This window comes from Diadema setosum, chromosome 8 (genome assembly GCF_964275005.1).
Source record: "Diadema setosum chromosome 8, eeDiaSeto1, whole genome shotgun sequence".
NCBI classification, from domain to species: domain Eukaryota; kingdom Metazoa; phylum Echinodermata; class Echinoidea; order Diadematoida; family Diadematidae; genus Diadema; species Diadema setosum.
This window is the reverse complement of record NC_092692.1, coordinates 34,175,509-34,187,672: the sequence shown is the minus strand read 5'-3', so window position 1 is coordinate 34,187,672 and position 12,164 is coordinate 34,175,509. Positions and strand designations below refer to the sequence as shown.

General features: G+C 35.8%; 1 protein-coding gene across 1 annotated transcript in view; it reads left to right on the top strand.

Moving 5' to 3' along the window:
• The first annotated feature begins 3,353 nt into the window (after positions 1–3,353).
• The window catches only part of LOC140231762 (mitochondrial dicarboxylate carrier-like), a 38,813-nt gene continuing 30,002 nt past the window's right edge, over positions 3,354–12,164 (top strand). The window contains exon 1 of the mRNA XM_072311913.1: positions 3,354–3,550. The gene's annotated coding sequence lies outside the window, so the exon portion shown is untranslated. The remainder of the gene's footprint in view (positions 3,551–12,164) is intronic.

Sequence of the window (12,164 nt, the reverse complement as noted above, 5' to 3'; positions counted from 1 at the left end):
TGGATTTGAAAGTAATTTTAGTCAATAATAAGCAATATCATGATTTTGTGATAGTGATGATTATGGTGTTGATGATGGATTGAAATGATTTTTCTTTTCTTTCACAAGAATGACTAGGCTTTCATGTATACCACAACTTTCTTTGAGTCACTTTAAAAAGAAAACGCCACCTCAATTTTTTTTTTTGAAAAAATGTCAAACAGACTACTGATCGTTACTCTCTAAAGGGGCCTACCTTGAAGTCAACTTGGAAGGAAATAAACTAAAGCTTAACTCATTTTCACGTCATATAATGATCGTCCCCATTTTCCTAATGTTTCTAAATTCCATGCGAGAGTAGGCCCTATTAGCTCTTTTAACGCTGGAAAAGAAACAAACTGATAGTGCATTTGGGCCAATACGGTATACTCGTTTTGAATAAACTTCTACTTTATTGGTAAAAACTGCATCAACAGTTTGTTTCTTCGTGGAGCCAATACGTGAAATCTCAACATATATACTTATAATGAGATAGAGATAAAGCATGTCTCAGTTGTGTAGTGACACAAACTTGATATTATGAAGGAGTTTGATTGCAAGACAAGCAGACCCCATTTTTGTCAACTTGAGATTTCCGTGTTTAAATCTCCTAAAAAAAATCGAGGAAAATAGTAATATATATATATATATATATATATATATATATAATAGAATTATCGTAACTTTGAGAATAATTTTATTTCTTGTTATGCAACAAGTTAGGTATCATTTGAAAGAGTTTATTATTAATGTTTACTTTTTGCGATGACGGACTACTTTCAAAATGTTAAAAAATGGTTTTAACCCGCTGCGAGAATAAACTCTTTATATTGTCACTCAGGTCATAAAACGATCGAGAAAATCCACGGTCGGGAGCAGATGTTGGTAATGCGACAATATATTGCTCATTTTCTCCATGTATGATGGACTCAGAGATAAGGGTTATTTTCTGCAAGAGGCTTTTAGGTCGACCCAAGGAGGTATACCTCCTTGGTCGACCTAACTGCGCCGTTTGGGCCTGTTATTGTAACAGCGCCCTCACTAAACTGCCTGTTTGTCTGCCTTGAGATCTGAATATCAAATTTTGGTTGGTGAGCGTTGTCTTATTTCTGCTCATCTTTTTTTTTTTTTTTTTTTTTTTTAAGATCTTAAAAAAGAGAAGAAATCAAACATTATTTCGCATTTTTGGAAGCAAACTGTGTGTGAGTATGGATATTTTGTGCTGCTGCATGTAGGCCTATACTGTGTTAAGAGATCCATTTTCGTAATAATTAGTCTGTTCTATTTTTCATTTATTTGACTGAAAATTCTTCATTATAACTTTGAAAACGAAGTAATTAAGAAAAATCCCATGCACATGGTCCGTAATTGATGGAAAGGGATGTATAGGCCCCTCAATGAACAACAAGTAGGTCTCATAATTACAAAAATATGCTTCCAGTCAATACTGTATAATGTATTAATTCAATTCAATTCAATTCAGGTGGGCTATCAGTGTAATTCATCTTGAGCAGTCGAATCAATCACATAATGAAGGGGGTATAGCCTCCACATTTACCTGGAGGCTGGAAGCTAGCTGGTCCTATAGGCCTAACAGTGATCAAACTATGGAGGACATGTCCTGGAAGGGACGTAGGCCTTAAAACTGGCCTTGGGCCTGTGTTGGGATGCCCCCGGGATGCCCTGATAATAATAGGCCTAACTATTGTTTCTCGAAAAAGAAAATGTAAATCTATTTTCAAATACAATGTGGATTCGTTTCCAAGCCCACTATTCTTTCGCTGCAATTAATATATATATATATATATATATATATATATATATATATGAAGAGTTTGTTTGCAAAAACCGATAAGTCCATATTTGCCAAATGGAGATATTTGCGATTAAAGTTCAAGAAAAATAAAGAGAATAATAAGAAAATTTTTGCTTCTTTTGACCGTAACCTCAAAGAGGTACCTTTATATGTCGTGACCAATGTATCATTTAAAAGGTATTATTTTGTACTTTATGACGGAGACCATACTTCAAAATCTTCAACAATGGACTTATCGGTTTTTGCAAACAAACTCTTCATATATATATATATATATATATATATATATATATATATATATATATATAAGGAGGTTCTCTCATACCTCCTTGATATATATATATTCATATGACATATTGTATCATTTGGAGCAACTAAGTTACTTACAACTGACTGCCCTACTTTGGCAAAAGGAGGCAAGTGACATCGAGTACAAATGCTACAGATGACGAAAATTTGTTTTTGGGTAGGCCCTTCAACATGGAAATTTGTGATGAGAAATAATGTCGGTATTCGTGCAAGTCATATGGTGATGCATTTATGACAATTTGAAGAATTTTGATATTCCCATAGAAACTCATTATTATGTAAGTTGCTTCCTTTTGCCAAAGTATTATAGATTTGTAGCAAACATGAAAAATCTGGCAAAAGGAAGTATGTGACTATTTTATCAGAGTATGTTACTTGCTTCCTTTTACCAAAGTATAATAGATTTGGAACAAACATCAAAAATTGGCAAAAGGAAGCAAGTGACAATCATACCATAAGGATGTCACTTGCTTCCTTTTGCCGAAGTATTTCAGATTGTGTGCAAATATAAATGATTTGGCAAAAGGAAGCAGGACAATATCATATCATGAGGTTATAACTTGCTCCCTTTGCCAAAGTATTTCAAATTTTTAGCAAACATGAAAAATCTGGCAAAAGGAAGTAAGTGCCAATCATATCATGAGAATGTTACTTGTTTCCTTTTGCCAAAGTATTATAGATTTGTAGCAAACATAAAAAAAATGGCAAAAGGAAGCAAGTGACAATCATAAGGATGTTACTTGCTCCCTTTTGCCAAAGTATTTTATACTGTGTGTAAATATAAATGATTTGACAAAGGGAAGCAAGTGACAATCATGTCATGAGGTTGTAACTTGCTTCCTTTTGCCAATGTTTTCATGCAATCAGTGCACTTGCCTCCTTTTGCCACCCGAATATCTCAGAAATGGGCCAAAATTGTAACTTTTTGATTTTTTAGTTAAATAGTGTATGCCTCAAATATGCCTAATCAATAAAAAAAAGTTAATATCCATAAAAATGTCACTTGCTTCCTTTTGCCAAAAAGGGCAGATACAGACCCCACACTACTATCAGTACTGTATTTAAAATGACACGCCACTCTGAGCCTGGATTAGTAGACTAGCAGCTAAGTTGTTGGACGAGTCCGTGTCGTGTACGTGTGGCCATACTTTGCATCGTAATGGCGTAAACACATGCGTGGCAGTAGTGTTGCGGCCTCCATCAACAACGTTTGAGCGTGTAACAAAACAACAAACGAACAGCAATCGACGGCGAAATTTGTGTTCCTGTTGAAAGTTCATTTGTCATCATGGGTTTATCTGCATAGCCGTCTATGTTCGTTTATACACATTTCATGCAGCCACGGTTAATCGCCTCTAGCTCTTCGTTGTGATATCCATGCAACAGCGCTGCTGATGCTTTTTGATGGTGAGTTTGCTGTCAGCATTGCATGTTTTGGTATGAGTGGGACTACGCGAGATAGGTGAACTTGAAACGGATGTTGTTGCTTCGTCTGTAGGACATAGCAAAACACGGAGTTCGGGATGTGGCGCATGACGTGCGCGCAGAGCAGAGGGACTAGGGGGCCTGGGGATGGCTCGCTATTGCATTGGGATGGAAGTGAAGGTGGGCGGTGCGGTGCAGTGATCTCTTCTTACAGAGATAACGGGGTGGGTGGGGCGGCCAGTGCTTATGCCTTTGGCAGTTTTGTGTAGATAAAGGGACTGTACAGTACTGGTTGAGGTGGGGATTCATGTTTTGAACATTCCTAAGTGAGATAATGAAAAGCCTCTTATGAAATATGAAAGAGCATATAATTTTAAGAAGGATTCAATGTTTATTTGATGAAAATTGGTTTTCAAATGGCTGAGAAGATATCCAAAAAAAATGCTAATAATAAAAGGCGACATGCCACAACTTTATTAGGATCTCTTTGTTTCACCTTGTTTTTTGATATCTCAGCATTTCAACACCGATTTTCATCGAATAAACTTTTGATACCACTTAGAACTGCATGCTCTTTGACATCTCATACTGTCATAGAGTGGTTTCTGAATATCTTGCAAAACGTTAAAAGCTAAATCCTCACCTCGACCAGAACTGTACACCAGAGCTACCAAGTCTCACGCATTCTGCGTGAGACTCAAGCATTTAGGGGCCATCTCACGATCTCACGCATGACACCCATTTTTCACACGCATCGGACAAAGTCTGCAACTTGGGCCTATTATAATGAGCATAGCTCAAAGATTTAAGTGATAGTTGCAATTGAAGGTATATTTCCCTTTTGTCTTTCAAAATAAGTAAAAAATAGTCGCTTAAGTATGCACCTGATCGCACCACTAAGAGCTCAAAATTGAAAAAGCTCCCTACCGTGGGAGGCCACAGGGGGAAAAAAACCCTCCCACACCCTCGCTCGCGCGCACATTCGCATGCCGAGATGCCGAGTCATGAAAATCTCACTCATAAAATCTTTTTGAACTTGGCATCCCTGGTACACACACTTTAACGATGGCATCGCCTTTAAAATCACTGTAACGTTAGAATTCTATCTCATATTCACAGTTTTATGTCGTTGTGAAGGACAACCTAGTCTATATCTAGAGTCTATTCAATATAGACAATAAGCCAGTTTGTAATTACAAAATATGTAGCTCATGTGCACATTGTCATTTATTGGTTACTATACACAGCCCAGTCGCTGTACATGGTACGTCGCGACAGGGCTGTACGAGCACGACCACCAACCACTAGGAGAGCGACGTAATCGTATCACGATAGCTTTGAATTTTGATACTTAACATCATTTTTGTCACCTCAAACTCATCGAGTATACTCAATATTTACTCTACATCTGATGCTATCAGTATTCAAATGTACGCAATGAAACTTACCGAAATTGATCATCATATCCAGCATGTCCACACGGTACACAATCTTTCACGCCAGGCCTTGGCCTAACTATACACAGCCCAGTACAGTCGCTGTACATGGTACGTCGCGACGTACCATGTACAGCGCCTAACATTACCTGTAAGCTTGCCCGACGTAACAATTCATGGAATTTGTGTTCAAACAATGAATGAACTTGCATACGTGTAGTGGACTAGTGGGTAGGTGACCAGAATGGTCCGTCTATCAACCGTGGTGGGGGAAGCATCCATTTCATTGTTTTGCGTTGCATTGAATGCATTAAAAACCTGTTTTATGTATTACCAAATATCAGGCTTGCTTTCAGCTGGAAGTACTGGCAAGCAACATTTACAAGGATTGCAGGAATAATCATTATATGACAGATGCTTATCTCAGTGAATTTAAAAACTAAACGTGCTTCCTGCGAGTCCTGGTACAAATGACCTTTTTCTGCTCATGCGCAAAGTTGAACTACGAACTGGCTTACACATCCCAGTCGCTGCTTCACACAGCGTCTGGGGCCTGTCTTATAAAGACTTGTGATAGAAATCAATCACAACTTTCTTGTGAGCTGCAATCAAGTTGCGATTGATTTGGGGACTTTGGATGATTGATTTGAAGGCTTTATAAGACGGGGCCCTGGTCAGACTAGACTATTAAACGGCAAGCTGACAAGGCTAGTTAAAGGGTATGCAGTAAACGGATAAATTAACTGACGGTTGTGATTTGAAAAAGTAAACATGATTTTCATTTTGTGGAAGTTGTTCTGTTGTACACACACCCCATGTTGTACATATGCCATTATGGGATATCTCAAATTCCACTGCACTGAACCAAATTGCGTCAAAATCATGTACCATAGGATATATTTACAGTTGTAATAGTTCATTTCCAATTTACAGGTATGAATTTGAACCAAATCAGTTGCTGGAAATCGTCAATATCGACATTGACTTTCAAGTTGTTGCTCACGTACGTTGTAAAGCATACTCACTCTGCGAGAGAATGCAGCATGTGTAATGCCTCACTCTAACCTAAAACTGATGTTAGCCATGTAATATTGAATGCTGTAAATTGGGACTTAATGCGGTCCCGAGCTAAAGATAGATGTGCAAAGAAATAGCAAGTTGAAAGAAGTAGGTTATTGAGAAATGCATGTGTGTGTGTGTGTCCATGTGTCTGTCCTTGTCTGTCTGTCTAGTCTGCCTGTATATGGTCTTGTGTGATTTATTAGGAGCCATGAGACTTCATTCAACTTGCGATAAATCATTTGTACATTGATATTTAGCACTCAGTTACTTGAAAGTGCATGATATTAGCTATAAACTTCAGTTTCAGATTGCGCAGGTGCACTGTACATAATGTACAAGTGTGTGTAGCATCCACCGTGATCACTCTAAAAAGCAAGTTGTTTTGATTGACGACATGAAAAATGATGTCGATATCGACGCATATCGATGACTGATTTGGTTTGAATGGTAAATAGTACGTTAGGGCTGCCTGGCCCTGGCCTGACAGAGGTCCTATTTTCAAAACTTACTGCAGAAAAACAGTGGTACATGTACTAGCAGCAAGTTTGCCTGAGGGGTCTATAAACTGGGGCAATTCCCCCCTGGGCAATGCCCCGGACCCTTCCCCTGGCCCTAATCCTAATCCTAATCCTGAAGCTAATCTTAACCCTAACCCTAACCCAAACTCCTAACCCTAAACCTAACCCTAACCTTAATCTTTACTGGTCAGTACTCTTACCGTACCACTAACCAGTGTAAGTAGTTAGCTGGGGGGGGGGGGGGGGGAATTGCCCTGATACGTTGCCTGAGTACTTCAAACACGAAATGAAACAATTCTCATGAATAGAGCTTGTATTTAAGTCTTGAATTTGTTTTTTATAACTAATGTTGGTAAATTTTTAGCACCCTATTATATGGAAAAGCTGTTTTTTTTTTGTTTTTTTTTTTAAGGCAGGGTATATTGCAAGCATTGACTTCGATCTCTTTTAGAGATGAAGTTCTAAATAAAAAGGAAGTGATTACTTGACAGATACAGCACTCCTGTTGTAACGAACATGGTTATAACGAAATAAAACTTTAGGCTGTGCAGCATTATTTGCTTTTTTTTTGTTTTTGTTTATTTGTTCGGTTATAACAAAATTTTGACATATAATGAAAGAAAACTGCCGGTCCTGATGACTTTGTTCAATAACAGGAGTCCACTGTATAGAATACCGGTATACATGAAATATATGGCCATTTTTACAATCAGTGGTGTAAAACACGGTTTTGGCACTAATTGGTGTATAACTTTCTTATACACTGACAGATATGCATTATCTTTTCTCATAAACTTACCACCCACAGTGTCTACCTTGGGTACCTTAATGAACTTTCCTCTCTTTTTCTTTCAGATGTGGCATGCACTTACATGCTTGAAATCCAACACTTTTGGTGTATGCACTCTGACATGGCTTTTTTGTCACACCTAGCATATTAAATTGTTTATTCCTTTTCATTATTTTTGTTGTTGTGGTGATAGACAGGTATCCAACATTAAGAACTATTATGTTTACCAGGTTCTGCTTTGTCTTCTTTAAAGACTGAAATTGTCCAAACTTTATGTTTCGGAGGTGACATTTTCCGTTAACAATTAACCCCTCTTTTGAGTTAGCTCTTGCTCACAATTATAAAATTCAACTTTGCTAATTTCCATCAAAACAGAATAGTAATCAATCTGACTTAACTTCGATCCAAAGATTATTTGATTCAAATAGCTTATCATTTTTTGGTGAGTGTTTATAAATTTATGCAACTTTTCCGTTAACTTTTCTGTCACCTCCGAGACAACAGATTTGTGTATTTGATTTTTTTATTCTTGACATCAGTTATACATTACATCTACAAAAATGTAACATATCCCCTCACATTATCTCTGAAGGAAGGTAGTAGAAATATAGCCTGTTGTTTTCATTTCGGAGCAATTTACAATTTTCCGTTAACACTTGTCACCTCCGAAACAATCGTCACCTCCGAAACAACAAGCGTATTATATTTGATAATTTCTCGAAGACAAAGCAATTTTGTTTGATTCTGTCCAATTGACAGGAATCTCTTTTGGATGAAAATAGTAATATGGCAACAGGAAGTAAGAATTTTCTAGATATTAATAAAGGATCTAATAAAAACTAAAAATGACTGTCTCGGAGGTGACAAAACACTGTTAACAAGAGTTTTTGCTCATTTCTATTGAAGAGAAACCATATTATGTACACCAATGGTTTCATTTATTTTAGTAACATAAGTCTCAAAGTGGAGAAATCAACTAACACACTCTCACTCTTATTTTTATTATTATACTGTAGGTTTTAGGGCAAATTTACATTTTGTCACTTTTTTAACAAAGAGAATGCACAAAATACACCCATCTGTTGTATATATAATATTGTAATCAAGATCAATTCTCCTGCTTTAGTTAAGTAAACATATAGATGCTTTCATCTTAGAAGCTTGATTTCCAGTTTAAGCAATTTAGTTGTGAAGATTTACCAATCACAGCTTTCCATGTAGGTTGCTTTTTCTTGTGTTTCGGAGGTGACATTGTTTGTTAACACCATATTGTTATGTGATAATGAAAGGCAAGACTTCAGTTCCTTTTCACTATCTATCAACATTTTCAAATACATTTAATATCTACAAAATCATCACAATAGAAGTGACTTTTGTATACCTAGCTCACCAGAATTCCCTTGATACCAAAGTGATACATGTGGCAGTTCATGCATGCCCTAGTCCACAATCTTAAAAAAATCATAAAATAATCAAACTCTACAAAAAGGCCACATGCCTATAGCTGGTGCACAACTTACAAGTTCTTGAATTCTTAGTTGTTGTTTTTCCATGTACAACGTGGTAATCATAAACAAAATTATGTGAATTTTTTTTAAATATGACAATAATTATTACATTTTCCAAGTTGAGCCAACTGTTTATGACATTGTATTTTTTTAAGATTATTGAAGTTATCTGACAACTAAAGTGAACAGAGGAACAAGTCACCAGGACTGGAAAGGGAAAGATCCAAAAACAAGATTTGTAGTTCTATCTCAATATAATTTTGATGACGTGTTTACCTTGGTTTGTTATTATGTTTTATCTTAGAATTTGGCTGTAAGTACTGGAATTTCAAGGAAAAGAAAATGGTTTCTTAAAGGACAAGTCCACCTTCATAAACATGTGGATTGAGTGAATGCAACAACATTAGTAGAACACATCATTGAAAGTTTGGGAAATTGGACAAGCCATTCAAAAGTTATGGGCTTTTTTAAGTATCTGTGCAATCACTGCCGGATGAGAAGACTACGACAGTGTATGATGTCACATGCATACAACGATATAAAGAAAATATAAGTGAAATTCACAAAACTTTACTTTAAGAAAAAAGTGCACATTTCTTCAACTTGCTACTGATGTATGTTAGGGCAATATTATTCACCCTGCCTTCCAAAAGATAGAAGTCAAGTGTTCTTTTGTTATGCAAGAAAAGTGAAAATATGTTGAATTTTCTTGATACTTTCTCTATATCCTTGTACACGTGTGACATCACAAGCTATAGAAGTCTTCTCATTCAGCTTTGACTGAGCAGAAACTTTAAAAATCCATAACTCTGGAATGGATTGCCTTATTTTCCTCAAACTCTCACTGATGTGTTTTGCTAATATTGCTGTATTTACTCAACCCTCGTGTCTATTGAGGTGAACTTGTCCTTTTTCGGTCCCTTATAGGGTTATTTGAGACCAGTTTGTGTCCGGGACCTTCTGTGAAGTTGATGGGGAAAATTACTGAACAAAAAAAAAAAAAAAAATCCCCATAAGTTCACACAAAAGCATTATGCTGCTCTCTTCAGCTGGGAAACACAAATTGTTGTCTTAACCAAACTGTAAAAACTTGCTAAAGATTAGTATGAATTACAATCTAAAACAAAATATGAGCTGGTATCCACTATCATGAAAGAGAATAACTAAACAAAATAACAAGAACTGAAAGAAAGAGCTTATATTTGAAAATTAAAGCCATGAGGAAAGACATGAATGTTCACAATATATTATTAGTTAACACCTGAGAAGTTTGGTTGTCTCTGTGTTGTGTCACCTCCAAAACAATAAAATGATTTTTTTCTTATCTTATACTTTTTACTCTCAAAAGTGACTAATACGTCTATGATTTGCAGGTAATTTTCAAGCAATTCAGAAAGATACATAAAATATATTTTAGTAATGTCAACAGTTTAAATGAATCTGGTATATAGAAAATTTATCCCAGATGAACCAAACACCTTTCACCAGTATTATAACATTTGTATGGTGGCTATCAAGAATGATGAAGAATTCATGAACATCCTTGAATTAATCTATTTATAATACTATGTGCAAACAAAAACATAATACAAGTCAAATAAGAATTTTTGCTTTTGGCATTCATAACTTATGTCCCCACCAAAAAATTACAATGGTACCCTCCGCAACGATAACTTTAAAGATAGTGAATCAATCTAAAATACAATTTGAGGGATTGAAACTATAACTCATTGCCAACACCTTACAGAAAACCCCATTCAATTTGCTTCAGAGGTCAAAGAGAAATGAGGATTTTTGTAGAGCATGTTAGGAATCCCTTCCCTCTACGTCCTGTATATTGTGTTTACACATTAATATGCAGTTCCAAGAGCATCCAAGTGCTAAACTTGGAAGAATCAGACTCCTGACATCCTTTATAACAATCCACATTTCTTTGAGACCACTTAACCAAATTGACTGGGGCTTTCTGCAAAATAGAGCTAAGATGTTATGATTTGAGACCCCAAAGTAGATTTTAGCTGATTTAATCATATTTGGCGCTATCAATGAAAAAGTCTAATTGTAAATTTGGGGGGGGGGGGGGGGGACATACTATATGAATACTTGAACACAATGTTAACATTGAATGTCACCTCCGAAACAAAGTTATTCTTCCCTGGTGTTGTGGAATAAAATGTTCTGAGAGCAAAGAAACATTACTAAAATGATCTTACACCCTCATTTCAGTTTAAGGTAGAAAATGGAATGCCATGTTTCTTCAGGTTACAATATCTAGCTTATGTCCGTCATATTCTTACTGTAAATGAATATTTCAACACAATGTTAACATTGAATGTCACCTCCGAAACAAAGTGATTCTTCCCTGGTGTTGTGGAATAAAATGTTCTGAGAGCAAAGAAACATTACTAAAATGATCTCACACCCTTATCTCAATTTAAGGTAGAAAATGGAATGCCATGTTTTTTCAGATTACAATATTTAGCTTACAACCTTCGTCCAAATGGATGGCAAACTACCGGCACCCATGCTAATTAATGAAGTGTGAAAAAACACTTGTTCTGTGTGGTTTATCTGCTTGAAACAGGAGTTAATTTCTTGTTCTCGAGTTATAATTATTAAAAACATTGATAAAAAGAAGAAGTTTTGTGTTACTGTCACTTATTCTACAAAAAACTGAGTGTTGATATTAATGTCACCTCCGAAACATTCTATTATGTTAACTGTCACCTCCGAAACATCCGTGTGTGAAAAATCCAAGATTTAAAGAAATGATTGGAATTTCATTTAACCTACATAGGAAGGTAGCCCTTCTTAAAGACTTGTTATAGTATAGAGTTTGACCTGGCTTGCCCTCCAATAAATAGTTAAAATCTTAAAAATTGCATGTCAATTGGTATTTTTACCAAAAATTTATAAATCTCATGTATTTTTTTTAAAATTCACTTTATATTCAACCCCCAAATAGTTTTGATTCACAAACTATATATTGTTGTTAACCATATAAACTTTGCATGGTGAAGTTTGACTACAGAGTTTTGTCATTGTGGTGCAATTCATGAAAACAAAATTTTGCTTAAATTTACTTCAGGTGCCAGGGTTTTCCTTAAATTACACCAATAACTCTTCAGCTTTAAGGTCTGAAATGTTATTTTTTCAAAAATTTGAATACTTTCCAACAGGAATCAAACAGAATAATGAAAAAATATTTTGTTTGAAATTTTGACCCTCCGAGTACAAAAGTTACACCACTGATCGTAAAAAAGGCCATATTCGGTTTATAAA